Consider the following 16,441-nt stretch of genomic DNA (forward strand, 5'->3'; position numbering starts at 1 on the left):
GCATGTTCCTTGTCCTTTACCCCTGAGAACTTCTGCTATCTGCTTTCTTGAGTTATTTGTAGTTGCTAATAAATAGCTGAGTAAGGGATTCAGTTCTTCAGTCTTCTGACCAGGACTGTTGCCTCCTACGGCCCCTTGGAGCATTTCATCTGGTCTCCAAGTAGCTCATTGTCACCACAACACAAAACATTCAACAAATGCTTAGTGGCCTACTGCTCTGAGAACATCCATGTACTTAGATAATTTTCAAAGGGACTCAACTAATAAAAGGCTCAAATCAGGCTTCATTTTGTAAGAATGTTTCGCATATCCTGTACGTTTTTTTCTCCTACAGACATCAGAAACATGAAGTAAAAGGTCAATTGGATCCAATTGATTCAGATATATATTTTTTAATGATAAATGAAAGAGTCTTTTAATTTGAGATTTCATAAATAGAAACAAGGAAAGTAGATAAGAATGACTGACCCCTCACTATGGAATGAACTATACAGAGTTAAGTGAACAGTTAACATGAACACACATCAGAATAAGCAGTTGCAACTGCAGTGTAATGACTAATCCCAATTACCCATTTTTAGGATATTGGTGACTTTAAGCACTAGACGTTGTCTTCTCCAAAGCAGTGTACTTGATTGCTTTATTCCTGGTCCCTCACTTATCCTGGTTGGCATCCATCATTGGTCATTCTGTCTCTCATGATTACCCACACTGTTCCATAAAAAATCTTATAGAAGAGTTGCACATAGGCAAGAATATAAGAAGACATTCTTAGTTGCTTTGTCCATACTCTTCAAACAAATAGAATCTATGTCAACTTTCTTTTTTCAGTACACACCATTTTGTTCCTATATTGCTATTATACAGACATGCACTGGAAACTCAAGCACCATTCATTCTGCATGTTACATGTGTGGTGTCTGACCAACTGCTCTGAACTGGCCTGCTACAAGATGTCTTTACTTTAGTAAGAGAGTTTATAGACCATTCTGCATTTAGGCTGCAAAGACCCAAAAAAGAATTCTGTTGTGGGCACTGACTTCAAAAGTTTCTCTCACCTCATTTCCCCCTACATATGATATTTGTAATTCAGTTTCTTCATAGTTATTTCCCTACTGGAACTCTAAAACATACCCCATAACCTCTCCCCAAGCAACCATGGTTACAGGTTTAAAATAGCAATACACTGTGATCAAGTGTCACAGGAGCAGCTTTTTGGTCCCTTGCTCCCACAACATGGCCTTCAACTTTGGGGTTCTCTCGGGAACATCTGCACCTACTGCAGCCCCCAGCAGATTAGTATCCATTTCTTTAAGATACGCAATTGTAGAAAGAAACCCAATTCTTTCCTGGAAGGTTTAAGAAATGATAAGAGAGCCCAATTTAATTTATTGTCAGTGTTGAGTTCTAAAGATGGGTTTGGAGGACTTGGGACAACATCTGCCACAGCAGGTTCTGCATTCAGCTTTTCTGCCCCAGCTAACAAAGGCTCCACTGGACTCTTTCGTGGTACTCAGAACAAACATTTTGGATTTGGTGCAGGTTTGGGCACAACTGGAACTAGTGCTGGTTCAGGTACTGGTTTGGGAACTGGACTGGGATTTGGAGGACTTCATACACAGCAGGAGGAGCATCAACAACACACTATACAACATGTTCTCTGCCGTCAGCCTACGCAAGCTCCTGCCCAGTCCAACCAGCTGATAAACACTGCAAGTGCTCTTTCTGCTCCAATGCTGTTAGGAGATGAGAGAGATGGTACTTTTGCAAAATGAAACCAACTGCAGGACCTTTGGGGGAACAGGAAAAGGATATTTCAACAATAACATTCCACCAGTGGAATGCACACAAGAAAATCTCTTTTGCCAAGGGAAGGCAATAGGTTGTAGAGGTATGCCCAATAATAAGATGAAGATTGGTTAGTGCTTTTAGTTTTCAACAACAACAAAAAAGAAACAGATATTTGAAGGCAGCAACAGCAATTGGTAGAATCATTGCATAAAATTTTGGGAGGAAACCAGACCCTTTCAGTAAATGTAGAGGGTATTAAAACCTTGTTAGATGATCAGACAGAAGTTGTCATTTATGTTACTGAGTGTTCTCCAAATGATACTTCAAAAATAATTCTAGCCTGAACAGGTGGTGGAGCAGTGGATAGAGCATTGGACTGGGACATGGAGGACCCAAGTGCAAAAACCTCAAGGTCGCCAGCTTGAGCGTAGGCTCATTTGGTTTGAGCAAGGCTCACCAGCTTGAGCCCAAGGCCCCTGGCTTGAGCAAGAGTTCACTCCATATGCTGTAGCCCCCGGTCAAGGCACATATAAGGAAGCAATCAATGAACAACTAAGGTGCCACAACGAAGAATTGATGCTTCGCATCTCTCGTCCTTCCTGCCTGTCTTTCCCTATCTGTCCCTCTCTCTGTCTCTGTCTCTGTCTCTGTTACACACACACACACACACACACACACACACACACACACACAAAGAATAATTCCAGCTACAACACTATATGTGTATTTTGAACAAACTAATATACAAACACAACTGCAGCAACTTGGTTTAACCCTCTCTATCACTAGAACAGAACTTTATCCTGCACAGATCAGTTTTTACAGAATTCTCCTGCTGGTATGTTTCTATACTCAAAGTATTGATGATATGAAGGACTTAGAAATGTATGCTTCTTATATTTTGGAAGGTGTTGGATGGCTATTAATGTTAATAAAACCATTATCAGCCGAAAAACATAGATACATAGATTATTTTTTTTAATTATTTCATGTTTATTCTAGGTATTGCAGACATTTATATATATATATATTTAATAAAAACCAATAATTAATAAGAGCAAACATTTATTGAGAGTCATCTGTGTTTCAGGAACTGTGTTAAGAGCTAATTTAATATATACACCAAACTTAAAGTTCACTCCTTTAGAGTCATCTTGTAAAAGAGTAAATCTACCAATCAACCTGCTTAAAATAACTTCAGAGTAAAATATAACTTTGTTATCATGCTCTACAAAGTCGTCCATAATTTCCCTTTGCCCATCTCCCTAACTTTCTCCTATCCCTTGTTTATACTAGTGTTCTTTCCCTTTAACTCTCACCTGCCTTTGAATCTGACTTTCCATCACTCTGGAAACCTTTTCTCATAAGATTGCCTCCTTTGCATCATTTAGGTTTTTAGCTCGAGTGTTATCTCTCTAGAGAGGCTATCTGAGACCACCATGCTATCTAGCTCTAACATACACCTTCTATCCATCACTGCTTTATGTGTAATACAATGTAGGATTATTCATATGTGTATTTTGTTTTTTATTTGTTTGTATCATATTTTTAATTTTTATTTAGAAAATTAACTTTAACACGGTGACATTGATCAATAAGAGTACATAGGCTTCAGGTAAACATTTCTACAGCAGATGAACTGTTTATTATGTTGTATACATAGCACCCAAAGTCAAATCATTCTCAATCACCTCATATTTCTCCCTCTTTACACACTTCTCCCCACCCCCTTTCCACATCCCCCTCCCTCACATCCCCCTCCCCCTGATAACCACATCACTTTTATCTGTTAATGAGTCTGAGTTTTATATCCCACCTATGTGCCTATGTGTAAAATTATATAGTTCTTAGCTTTCTCTGACTTATTTATTTCACTCAGTATAAAGTTCTCGAGGTCCACTCATGTTGTTGTAAATGGCAATATGTCATCATTTCTTATGACTGAGTAGTATTCCATTGTGTATATGTACCACATCTTCTTTATCAAATCCTCTATTGAGGGACACTTTGGTTGTTTCCATGTCTTGGCCACTGTGAACAATGCTGCAATGAACATAGGGGTGCATGTGTCTTTATGTACCAATGTTTTCAAGTTTTTTGGGTAGATACCCAGTAGAGGGATTGCTGGGTCATATGGTAATTCTATTCTTACATTTTTGAGGAATCATCATAATTTCTTCCATAATGGTTGTACTTATTTGCATTCCTGCCAGCAATGAATGAGGGTTCCTTTTTCTCCACATCCTCTCCAACACCTGTTATTACCTGTCTTGTTGATAATGTCAATCTAACAGGTATAAGGTGATATCTCATTGTAGTTTTGATTTGCATTTCTCAAATAGCCAGTGAAGATGAGCATCTTTTTCTATACCTGTTGGCCATTTGAATGTCTTCTTGAGAGAAGTGTCTGTTCAGGTCCTCTCCCCATTTTTAATTAGATTATTTGCATGTTTGTCACTGAGCTTTGAGAGTTCTTTATATATTTTAGATATTAAACCCTATTGGAGCTGTTGTTTGCAAATATCACCTCCCATTTAGTTGTCTGCTTATTTCTTTTGTTGTCAGTTTCTTTTGCTTTGCAGAAGCTTTTCAGTTTTATATAGTTGCATTTATATATTTTTGCCTTTATATCCTTTGCCTTTGGGGTTAAATTCATAAATAATTCTCTAAGACCAAGGTCCCTGAACATAGTACCTATGTTTTCTTCTATGTAATTTATTGTTTCAGATCTTATATTTGATCTTTGATTGATTTTGAATTAATTTTCATGCAAGGGGACAAACTGTAGTTAAGTTTCATTCTTTTGCACGTGGCTTTCCAATTTTCCCAGGACCATCTATTGAAGAGGCTTTCTTGTCTCCATTTTGTGTTTTTGGCTCCTTTGTCAAAGATGATTTGTCCATATATATGTCGCTTTATTTCTGAGCTCTTGGTTCTATTCCATTAGGCTATATGTTTGTTTTTCTGCCATTACCATGCTGTTTTGGTTATTGTTGCTCTGTAGTCTAAATTGAAGTCAGCTAGTGTGAGACCTCCGCCTTCATTCATTTTCTCAGGATTCCTTTGGTCACTGGGTTTTTTTTATGTTTCCATACAAACCTGGTGATTTTTTTTTCTATTTCTTTAAATAATGACATTGGGATTTTGATGGGGATTGTGTTAAACTAGTATATTGCTTTAGGTAATATGGCCATTTTAACTATGTTGATTCTTCTAATCCGTGAACATAGAATATTTTTCCATTTCGTTGTGTCTTTTTTTAATTTCTTTCAATAACGTTTTGTAGTTTCTGGTATATAAGTCCTTCACATCCTTTGGTCAGTTTATTCCTAGGTATTTTATTTTTTTTAGTTGTTGCAGTTGTAAAAAAGAACTGTGTTTTTTTTTTAGTTCATTTTCCGAAGTTACATTGTTAGCATATAGGAAAGCAATAGACTTTTTGTATATTGATTTTGTATCTTCTTACTTTACTGTTTTGGTTTATTATTTCTAATCTTTTTTTGGTGGAGTCTTTGGGGTTTTCTATATACAGAATCATGTCATCTGCAAACAGTGATGCCTTTACTTCTTTTTTCCTGATATAGATGCCTTTTATTTCTTGCTCTTGCCAAATTGCTCTGGCTAAAACTTCCAGAACTATGTTAAATAGAGTGGAGAGAGTGGGCAGCCTTGTCTTATTCTTGATTTTAGAGGAAAAGCCTTCACTTTTTCATCTTTTAGTATGATATTAGCTGATGATTTGTCATATATGGCCTTTATTATGTTCAAGTATTATCCTTCTCTTATTACTTTACTGAATATTTTAAACATAAAGGAATGCTGTATCTTATTGAATGTCTTTTCTGCACCTATTGATAGGATCCTATGGTTTTTTCTTTGTTTTCTTGATGTGGTATATTACATTGATTTTTTCTATATGTTGAAGCATCCTTGTGCTCCTTGTATTTTTTTAATGTGTTGTTGTATTTGATTTGCTAGTATTTTGTTTAGGGTTTTTGCATCTGTATTCATAGAGATATTGGTCTGAAGTTTTCTTTTTTTGTGTTGTTTTTGGCAGGTTTTGGTATGAAGGTTATGTTGGCCTCATAAAATTTGTTGGGGAATATTGCTTCTTCTACTTTTGGAAGACTTTGAGAAGAATAGGTACCAAATCTTCTTTAAATATTTGGTAGAAATCACTAGTGTAGCCATCCAGTCCTGGAATTCTGTGGAAATTTTTGATAGTTGTTTCTATTTCCTCCCTGCTTATAGGTCTAATTAGGTTTTCCACTTCTTTGTGACTCAGTCTAGGAAGATTGCATAGTTCTACGAATTTATCCATTTCCTCTAAGTTGTTGAATTTGGTGGCATATCATCTTTCGTAATATTCTACTATGATCCTTTGTGTATCTATAATATCTGTGGTAATTTCTCCACTTTCATTTTGGATTTTGTTTATATGAGTCCTTCCTCGTTTTTTCTTAGTGAATCTAGCAGTCGTTTGTTGATTTTATTAATCTTTTCAAAGAACCAGCCCTTTGTTGTATTTATTTATTCTATAGATCTTTTGTTCTCTATTTCATTTAGGTCTGCTCTAATTTTTACTATTTTCTTTCTTCTACTAACTTTGGGTTGCCTTTGTTCTTCTTTCTCTAGTTACTTAAGGTGTAATGTTAGGTTGTTTACTTACGATCTCATTTATTGTTATAAGCCTGAAATGATATAAACTTCCCTCTTATTACTGCTTCTGCCGCATGTGAGAAATTTTGATATGTCATTTGTCATTTTCATTTGTCTGTCTATAGCTTTTGATCTTTGCTTTTATTTCTTCTTTGACCCAGTCATTTTTAGAAGTATGTTGTTTAATTTCCACATTTTTGTGGGTTTCTTTCTTTCCTCTTTTGCAGTTGAATTTTAATTTCTAAGCCTTATAATCAGAAAATATGCTTGGTATAATTTTAATCTTCCAGAATTTGTTGATGTTAGTTTTGTGGCCTAACATATTGTCTATCCATGAGAATGTTCCATACACACCAGAGAAAAATGTATAATCTGAAGTTTTGGGATAAAATATTCTATAAATGTCTATTATATACATTTGATCTAAAGTATCATTTAAGGCCAATATTTCTTTATTTCTTTATTGATTTTCTGTTTGGATGATTTATCTAAAACCATCAATAGTGTGTTGATATTTCCAAGAATGATTGTATTTTTGTCTGCCTCTATTTTTAGATCAGTCTGTAGATGTCTTATATATGTTGGTGCTCTCTGGTTTGATATGTATATAAAGTGTTATGTCTTCTTGCCTGACCAGGCAGTGGCACAGTGGATAGTGTGTTGGACTGGGACACAGAGGACCCAGGTTTGAGACCCCAAGGTTTCCAGCTTGACAGCGGGCTCATCTTGTTTGAGCAAGGCTCACCAGCTTGAGCCCAAAGTCAATGGCTCAAGCAAGGGGTCACTCAGTCTGCTCTAGCTCCACCAGGGTCAAGGCACATATGAGAAAGCAATCCATAAACAACTAAGGTGCTGCAACAAAGAATTGATGCTTCTCATCTCTCTCCCTTCCTGTTTGTCTTCCCTATCTGTCCCTTTCTTTGACTCTCTCTGCCTCTGTTACACACACACACACACACACACACACACACACACACACACACACAAAAGAAGTAAGTGTTATGTCTTCTTGATACAATATCCCCTTTATCATTATGAAATATCCATCTTTGTCTCTGGTTACCTTTGTTGTCTTTTTCTTTTTCAATTCAGTGAGTGGGGGGAAGGCAGAGATAGACTCCCACTTGCACCCTGAGTGGGATCCTCCTGGCAAACTCACGAGGGAGAAATGCTCTGCCCACCTGGGGCATTGCTCTATTGCTCAGCAACTAATCTCTTCTTAGTGCTTGAGGCTGAGGCCATGAAGCCATCTTCAGTGCCTAGGGCCAACTTGCTGTAATTGAGCCATGGCTGCAGGAGGTAAAGAGAAAGAGAGGAAGACACAGAAATGAGAGGGGGAGGGGTAGAGAAGTACTTCTGTGTGCCCTGACCAGAAATTGAACCTGGGACATCCATATTCCAGGCCAACACTCTACCACTGAACTGACTGGCCAGAGCCACTTTTGTTGTATTGAAGTCTGCATTCTCAGATATGAGTATGGCTACACCTGCTTTTCTTTGGGTGTTATTTTCTTGGAGAATCATTTTCCAACCTTTTACTTTATTTTTTTAATTTAATTAATTGTGTTTACATAGATTCTAGAGTCACCCCGAATGCATCCCCCTCCCCCATATCTCCCTCAACATCTCCCTTGCTCCCCTCTCTCTACAGCGCCCTCCCCCCTTCCCTTCAGGTTTATCCCATCCTATCATCCCCTTTCCCTCTGTCCTCTTTTCCTCTGGTCCCTTTGATTCCTCCTCTGTCTCAATTCCATTCCTCAGTTCTCATTATTCCTTGGATTCCTCAAATGAGTGAGGTCATATGATATTTTTTTTTTCTCTGGCTGGCTTATTTCACTCAACATAATAGTTTCCAGGTCCCTCCATATTGTTGCAAAAGGTAATATTTCCTTCTTTTTCATAGCCCCATAGTATTCCATTGTGTATATGTATCACAGCTTTTTAATCCACTCGTCCACTGACGGACACTTGGGCTATTTCCATATCTTTGCTATTGTGAACAATGTTGCCATAAACATGAGGGTGAATTTCTTTTTTTCAGTCGGTGATATGGTGTCTTTGGGGTATATTCCTATAAGTGGGATGGCTGGGTCAAAGAGCAGTTCCATTTCTAATTTTTCTTTGCAGCTTAGATGTGTCTCTTTTAAAAAAATATATTTAGAGAATGAGAGGATGAGAGAGAGAGGAAAAGGAGGAGAGAAGGGGGGAGGAGCAGGAAGCATTAACTCCTATATGTGCCTTGACCAGGCAAGCTCAGGGTTTCAAAATGGCGACATAGGTATTCCAGATTGAAGCTTTCCCCACCTTGCCATCACAGGCCAGGCTAGGTGTGTCTCTTGAAAGTAGCATATGGTTGGGTTTTACTTTTTGGTTCAATCTGCTACTCTGTGCCTCTTTATTGGTGAGTTCAGTTCATTTACATTTAGGGTAATTATTACACTGAGGATGTCCTAGAGCCATTTTATATTTTGTTTTCTGGTAGCTCTGTGTCTTGTTTCTTGGTTCTTCTCTTTTGTGTTTCAGTTGTGTTTGTTTGATGGTATTCCATAATTCTTTCCTCTGTTTTGTTTTTTCAGCTGTGTGTTTCAGTAGTGGATTTTTTATGGGTGGTTACCATTAGATTGTTAAGAGAAAAGTTGTCATATGTAGAAGAGTCCTTTCTCTTATGAGTGCTTCTCCACTCCATCCTTCTTTGCTACTGCAGATCTTTATCCTCTCCTCTTTTATGTTATTGTTGTCACAGGTCATCTTTTCTTTTATTGTAACCTTTTACTTGTAGATTTGATTTGTTCTTTGAATCTGGTCAAACAACCCCCTTGAGTATATCCTGTAGTTGGGGGTTTCTGGTGATAAATTTCCTCAGCTTCTATATGTCTAGAAAAAGTTTTATTTCTCCTTCATATTAGAAAGATAACTTTGATGGATATACATAGTATTCTTGACTGGCAATTCCTCTCTTTCAGTACTTTGAATGTTTGGGTCCACTCTCTTCTGATTTGTAGATTTTCTGCTGAGAAGTCTGATGATAACCTAAAGGGCTTTTCTTTATATGCTATGCCCTTCTTTTCCCTAGCTGCCTTAAGGATTCTTTCTCTGTCATTGATTTTTGACAATTTTATTATTATGTGCCTTGGAGTAGGTCTGTTTGGGTTTTGGTAACTTGGCATTCTGTTTGCTTCTCTGATTTGAGGTTCTATCTCTTTCTATAGGGTTGGGAAATTCTCATTAATTATTTGTTTGAATAGGCTCTCCATTCCATTCTCCTTCTCTTCTTCTCCTGATATACCCATTATTCTTATATTGCTCTTTCTGATGGAGTCAGACAATACTTATAGAGCTCTCTCAGTTTTTTTTTAATTTGTGAGTCTCTCTTCTCTTCTCTCTGTAGCATCTCTAGCTGCCTGTCTTCAATGTCACTGATTCTTTCCTCTATCTGGCTTGTTATATTAGCTAAACATGCTATCCCATTTTTCAATTTATGTATTGAGTTCTTTATCTCTGTTTTTAAAGTTTCAATCTCATTGGTGAGTTATTTATTTTGTTTATTAATCTGTTTTCTGAGCTCATTAAGCTGCCTATTGGTGTATTCTTACATCTTGTTATTTTCAGAACTTCAATTTTGAATTCTCTATTTAACTTCAAAGTTTCCATGTGATTGAGATCTTTTTCTGGAGATTTTTTATTTTCTTTCAGAACTATATCTCTGTCTTGTGTAGCCATGGTATTCTATTCCTTAATCCTTGATGGCATTTGAAAGTGGTATTGTTAAGAACCCTAACAAAAATAAAGTAAAAAAATAATAAATTAAAATAAAAAGTACAAAAAAATATAAAAATTTTTTAAAATTATGACAAGAAAGAAAACCACAGAAAAAGAGTTTAAAGGCAAACAAGAAAATCAAACAAAAAACACCCACAAAAAAGAATAAAAAATATAAAAAAATAAATTCAAAAGAGAAAATGAGAAAAAAAAAAGAATAAGAAGAAAAAAAGAGAAAAAGTACTTTTCAGTTTGAGAGGTTTCTTCCAGTAGGTGTCATTGTATTAGAACTTTTAGCTCTGTGAAATTCCTGGGCTGCCCTCTGCGGAATGTTGCTGTGAAAGTGATATACCTGGGGCTACAGTTACTCTGAGTTTCCCTCTCTTACCCCTCAGGCAAAATCCAGAGAGCCAGAGCTTCCCTCCTCCCATAGTCCAGCAGAGAAAATAAACCCAGTCACTCCAGGTTTGTCTTCTCTCCTTTCCAAAGCCCACCGTGAATGCATTTTATCTTACTACCCCTTTTTCATCCCATTCCACCTTTAGTTCATTCTGTGTGTGGATCTTTCAGGGATACCTCCTAGCCCAGCTGGGGTTCCTTTGCTGTGTTATAGTTGTTTAGTTTGTTGAAATTTCAAGGAGAGAAATCAGGAATATTACTTATGCTGCCATTACTCTTATGTCATTCTGAATGTATCTTTTGTATTCATTGACTGACTTGCTTCTCTCTGTCCCTTCCCATTCAAAGATTAAGCCCAATAAAGGGAGGATTTGTATCTGTCTTCTGTACCCAGAACAGTAAATATTGCTTTTATTAAACAAACACGAAGTGATGACAGTAAAATTGGTTTTCTTCCAATCATGTCTGTACTAAGTAATTGCACCATAGTTACACAGATGATGAGTTTGATTTTGAGCAAGTCGTTAAGCCTCAATTTGAACTCAAGATTTCTCAAGTCCAAATCCTGTGCTTTTAACATCTATGCTCTCCTGTATGAAGTTTTAATACTTCTATCCTGTATATAAGCTGAACATTGATACCCCACTCTCCTTTCTGTAATGAATACATTGGTATAAAAGGAAGCTATTTTACTGCCATATCTTATTATGGGTCTGAAGAGAAGAGGATCCAAGTACTCTGGATGGTAATAAAACTTTGCTTTTATTCAGGGGAAACTGCCAGGAAGGCAGGAGAAGAGGGAAGAAATCAGACTCAGATATGCTGAGCCCTTGCCATTTGTGCAGCATGTTGTATTATAATGATTAACGCTAAGCTGTTTGTGACAAACACCACTGTATAGACCAGTGGTAGTCAACCTGGTCCCTACTGCCCACTAGTAGGCATTCCAGCTTTCATGGTGGGCGGTAGCAGAGCAACCAAAGTATAAATAAAAAGATAGATTTAACTATAGTAAGTTGTTTTATAAAGATTTATTCTGCCAAACTTAGCGAAAATCCAACATAAAGCACTTGGTAAGTAATTATTATTATATGCTTTAACTTGCTGTAACTCTGCTTTATAAATTTTATAAAGTAAAATTATTTCCCTACTTTATAAATCACCATTACTGTGGAACCAGTGGGCGGTTAGAAAATTTTACTACTAACAGAGATACAAAAGTGGATGGTAGGTATAAAAAGGTTGACTACCCCTGGTATAGCGGAAGAAATGCTGATTTGGAGAGTTAAGAAATACATGCAACTTGTAATAGTAGAATATGAATGTTGTTCTGTATAAATCCAAAGTCCATAAATTTTCTATTGCATTACTGTCTTAATGAGTGGTAGCAGTATTCTTAAAAGTAAAATGTGAAGACTTTTACTGTTAACACCACCTACATTTCTTCTTTTTCACTGACATTTAAATAGTCCTAGAATATAATACGATATTTCTTTATCAAAACCCTGACTTCCCTCTTGTTTAGTAAAAACAGAAAGTTATGCCAAATTAAATAAAGCCACATTACTTAAACAGGCTCACCAGAAACAAGCCAAAAGGCTGGACAATACTCAGCAGTAGATGCAATTTTGAATCTCCAAGGCAACTGAGGAATTTATTTTTCCCCGAGGCGATATAAAACATGAGCTGTCTTCTCATAAAATGAATCAAGCCAGATCTATGTGGCAATTTTACCTAGAACACAACAGCTGGTCCCAAATCAGTCAAGTACCTTTTTAACTAAAGCCCAGATTTGAAGCTCCTCCTATTTTTACAGAATGTGGATCAAAAAACAATATGTGTGTCACGTGACCAGCCAAGAACAGTCAAAACTTGAAAATGACATGGAGGAAAATTCTAATTGAGGAAATACTCATTTTTTTTTCTGGTTTCTCAGGATCTTCCATGAAGTTTTCCTTGAATTTAGAGATAATTGAGCACAATTTGGCCTTCGCAATGCCCAAGCTCCCCACAGAACCAGAGCTGAGGACAGTGGCAAGGTGAAAGTTATTTCAATAACTTTCCTTAGAATTGTTATCATTGGAAACAGGGTCATATGAGAGGAATCGGCTTGTATTTGACAGCATCTCTCCCTGTCAGCAACTTCTCTTTTCCTGATGGAGCATCTGTTCGATCCTCCTTATGGGAACAAGTCTCTTACTTCATCCACAAGGTCTATCTTTTGGCAACCTGCTCACCCTGGACTTAAACACTTTTGAAACTGTTTCCCTTCCTCCTCATATTTCCAAATGAAACAACTTCCCTGCAAGTGCTCTGCTGGCAGCTTTTCTCTCTTACTTTAGGAGACACATTTAGACACTCTGTTCCAGCCAGAAGGTCACCCGTGACAATAAACAGCAAACAAAACTCACATATGAAGGCACAGAGGAGTGATGAAACATGACGTTGTTGGCTGCCTCCTGCCAGAGCCGGCTGTTCCCTCCATACAATCCACAGCCACGCTGATAGCTAACAGAGAACTCTCCCGAGCACTCTGCCTAAAGCCAAGCTCAGGGTTGTCTGGTGCCACAGAGCAGCCAGCCCATCCATTAAAGCAGGATCGCTGCAGAAACAAAAAGATACCATATGCTCTCTGCTCCTTTCAATACAATATTCTCCTTTCTGAGGTTCCTAATCAAACAAATTCTACAGTTGAGTTCTTAACAATCTTGCCTGATAGAAAAATTCATGGGTTTGGTGTCTGGAAAAGTGATAGGGCTCTGCTTGTGCATCTATGAAATCTAGTCTTGATTCTTCTTATCAAGCATGGCTTCATTTTGATCATGACTTAAAAGAAAACCCCATGGTACTTAACCCCTTCATTACCATCCATTCCTGGTTATAAACTGAAAACTGTCCTCTGGGAGGCCAGACTCAGCTCCTGACTTCCAAACAACCTGAAAAGCACCTGGATCCCTTCTTCATGAACAAACTGATAGAGCCCATCTGACTCTATCACGCCCATCCCTCTGTTCTCCTCTCTTCCCTTGGCTTTGGAAAAAGGTGTTGGCCCTTAACTCATTCTCTCAAACATTTGCCCTACTCAGCGGAAGGCCATGGGCAGTTTGACCCAGAAAATGGCACAGCTCATCTCCAAACAAATTATGCTCTCTATCTTCTTCTATAGTTTTTCTAAATTTAAAGTCTAAAGTATGTTGCTAGACCAGATTACCCAGATGTTGGATACTATGCAGTTGTTAAAAATTGTTTTCAGGCCCTGGCCGGTTGGCTCAGCGGTAGAGCATTGGCCTGGCATGCAGGGGACCCGGGTTCGATTCCCAGCCAGGGTACATAGGAGAAGCGCCCATTTGCTTCTCCACCCCCCCTCCTTCCTCTCTGTCTCTCTCTTCCCCTCCCGCAGCCAAGGCTCCATTGGAGCAAGGATGGCCCCGGTGCTGGGGATGGCTCCTTGGCCTCTGCCCCAGGCGCTAGAGTGGCTCTGGTCGCGGCAGAGTGACGCCCGGGAGGGGCAGAGCATCGCCCCCTGGTGGGCAGAGTGTCGCCCCTGGTGGGCGTGCCGGGTGGATCCCGGTCGGGCACATGCGGGAGTCTGTCTGACTGTCTCTCCCCGTTTCCAGCTTCAGAAAAATAAAAATAATTTAAAAAAAAAATTGTTTTCAGTCAACAGTGTGTGTGCTAGTGTAGAAACATGCCTGAGATAAATGAAGTTAAAAAAATAAAAGGAAGTTGAGAAAAAGGAAGTGGCTTATATTGTATTTTTATCTAATTTGTATTCAAAATATACACTTTTAATTATGAAATTGTGATATTAATAAAAAAATTAAAAACCACACTTCTTGGATGGTCATGGATGGCAGGGAAAATTTTACTTTTATTTTGCATAATTTTGTTTTTCTTGAATTTGTGTCATACACATGCATTTTAAAAAAAGAATTAGCAATAATAATAATAAATTGATGGGGAACTAGTCAGATGTCATTGTGGCGATGCTTACAGACTAAAGGAATTTTAGCTTTGTTTTTTCCTCGGCTAGTAGTTACATATTCTCTCAAAGTAGGCCCTTGTTGGTAAATGCCATCCCATGTGTGACCTTGATCTGCTGTGCACTTCGATCAACCACAGTGTTTCATTTCCCCTTCAGATTCTGTGATATAGCATTCATCCGCACTGAAGGTGCTGCCACACCACTTTTTCTCTGGCTGATTAGTCCAATTCCCTCTCCCTCTGCACCATGAATGCGGACCATGCAAGTCAGTCTCTATCAACATCCTACTCTTGATCCAGGACTCCGTTTAGAAGGAGAACAAGCAGGGACCTTTTCTTCTTCTTGCCTTTCCTACTGTGTTATAAAGATCACACAGGCTGATGAGACGGACCATTTAAAACCAGGCACCTCGTCTCTGCCATCAGGGAGAGGCAGCATCCTGAGTGCAGGAGCTGTGGAGAGGAGTAAGCAAACAACAGGGTATCCAGAGCCACTGCTGATCGCGGACAGTGTGGGCGGTGAGTGAACTGAGAAGGGTGAGTTGTGCCAGAAAGTCAGGACCCAGGAAGACTGAAGTAGAGACTGAGCTCTGGCACAAGGTGCAGGGGCAAAATATAAAATAGGGCTCTGGCCCAGAAAATGTACCATTTCAGTTTATTATTATTATTATTAAAAAAAAAAAGATATGGGTGAGGGCTCAGTTATCAGAAGTAGAGCACAAGCTCAAAGAATCACAAAGAAGCCTGACAGGTGCTGGTGCAGTGGGTAGAGTATCAGCCTGGGACACTGAGGTCCCAGGTTCGAAATCCTGAGTTCATCAGCTTACGTGCAGGCTCACCAGCTTGAACATGGCATTGCTGGCTTGAGTGTGGGATCATAGACATGATCTCATGGTCTCTGGTTTGAGCCCAAAGGTTTCTGGCTTGAAGCCAAAGGTCTCCGGCTTAAGTAAGGGGTCACTGGATTGGCTGGAGCCCCCCATCGAGGCACTTATGAGGAGCAATGAATAAACTAAAGTGCTCCAACTACAAGTTAATGCTTCTCATCGCTCACCCTTCTTCCTCTCTCATGTGCGTGCTTAAAAAATGTATAAATAATAGAGCTGATTCATGCTAAGTTGCCTCATTGGCCAGACTCAGTCCCCTTTAAATCCTTCCAACAGAGGAAAGATGGGTCCCTCCGCCTGAAGTGAGACCTTCTATAGGTCAAGTGGGCCAAATTGAAAGGCAGGTTAGTCAATACCTCATAGCAACCAAGTAGAGGAAGCAGGCCAATTCAGGGCCATTTTCACACAGTGGGATCAAGGTGAGCCTGCTGCTGATAGCAATTAAAAAGTTAGCAAAAGATAAACTCTATTCATTTCACCTGTCTTCTGCACACTCACTGGACATTGGGAACAGAAATCCGATGCATGTACTGAAAGGTTTAAGCTATGAAGCAAAACAAACAACCCGATACAACCAACTGAACCAATAAGTAAAAACACCAGGATGACAGTTTGTAATCTTTGATGGGAAAAGTGATGACATGTGTGGAGCCCACCATGAGGCCCATCCACAGCATTTAACTCTGGTTGCAATTTTCTCTTTATGTCTAGATTAGAGGAACACACCCATTTTCCTTAAATCGCATTTAATTTGTTTCTTGGAAATTCTAATGTGTTCCAAGAGAGCAACTTCTCCATTGCCAAACTCTCCTCTTGGCCTGATCTTTCTCGTCTCAGGTTTAGAGGCATTGTCCATTTCACATCTCACACAAGGTTACTCGCTTCTGGCTCAGAAGGCCTGGATAAATTGCAATATTTTTCTATTTCAGGACTGAACTATTATAGTAGGCTGATTGCTGGAA

General features: G+C 38.6%; 1 pseudogene; it reads left to right on the forward strand.

Annotated features, from left to right (window-relative positions):
* The first annotated feature begins 1,236 nt into the window (after window positions 1-1,236).
* LOC136398576 (nuclear pore complex protein Nup54-like) lies at window positions 1,237-14,843 on the forward strand (annotated as a pseudogene).
* The last annotated feature ends 1,598 nt before the right edge of the window (window positions 14,844-16,441 follow it).

This window comes from Saccopteryx leptura, chromosome 3 (genome assembly GCF_036850995.1).
Source record: "Saccopteryx leptura isolate mSacLep1 chromosome 3, mSacLep1_pri_phased_curated, whole genome shotgun sequence".
In the NCBI taxonomy this organism is placed as follows: domain Eukaryota; kingdom Metazoa; phylum Chordata; class Mammalia; order Chiroptera; family Emballonuridae; genus Saccopteryx; species Saccopteryx leptura.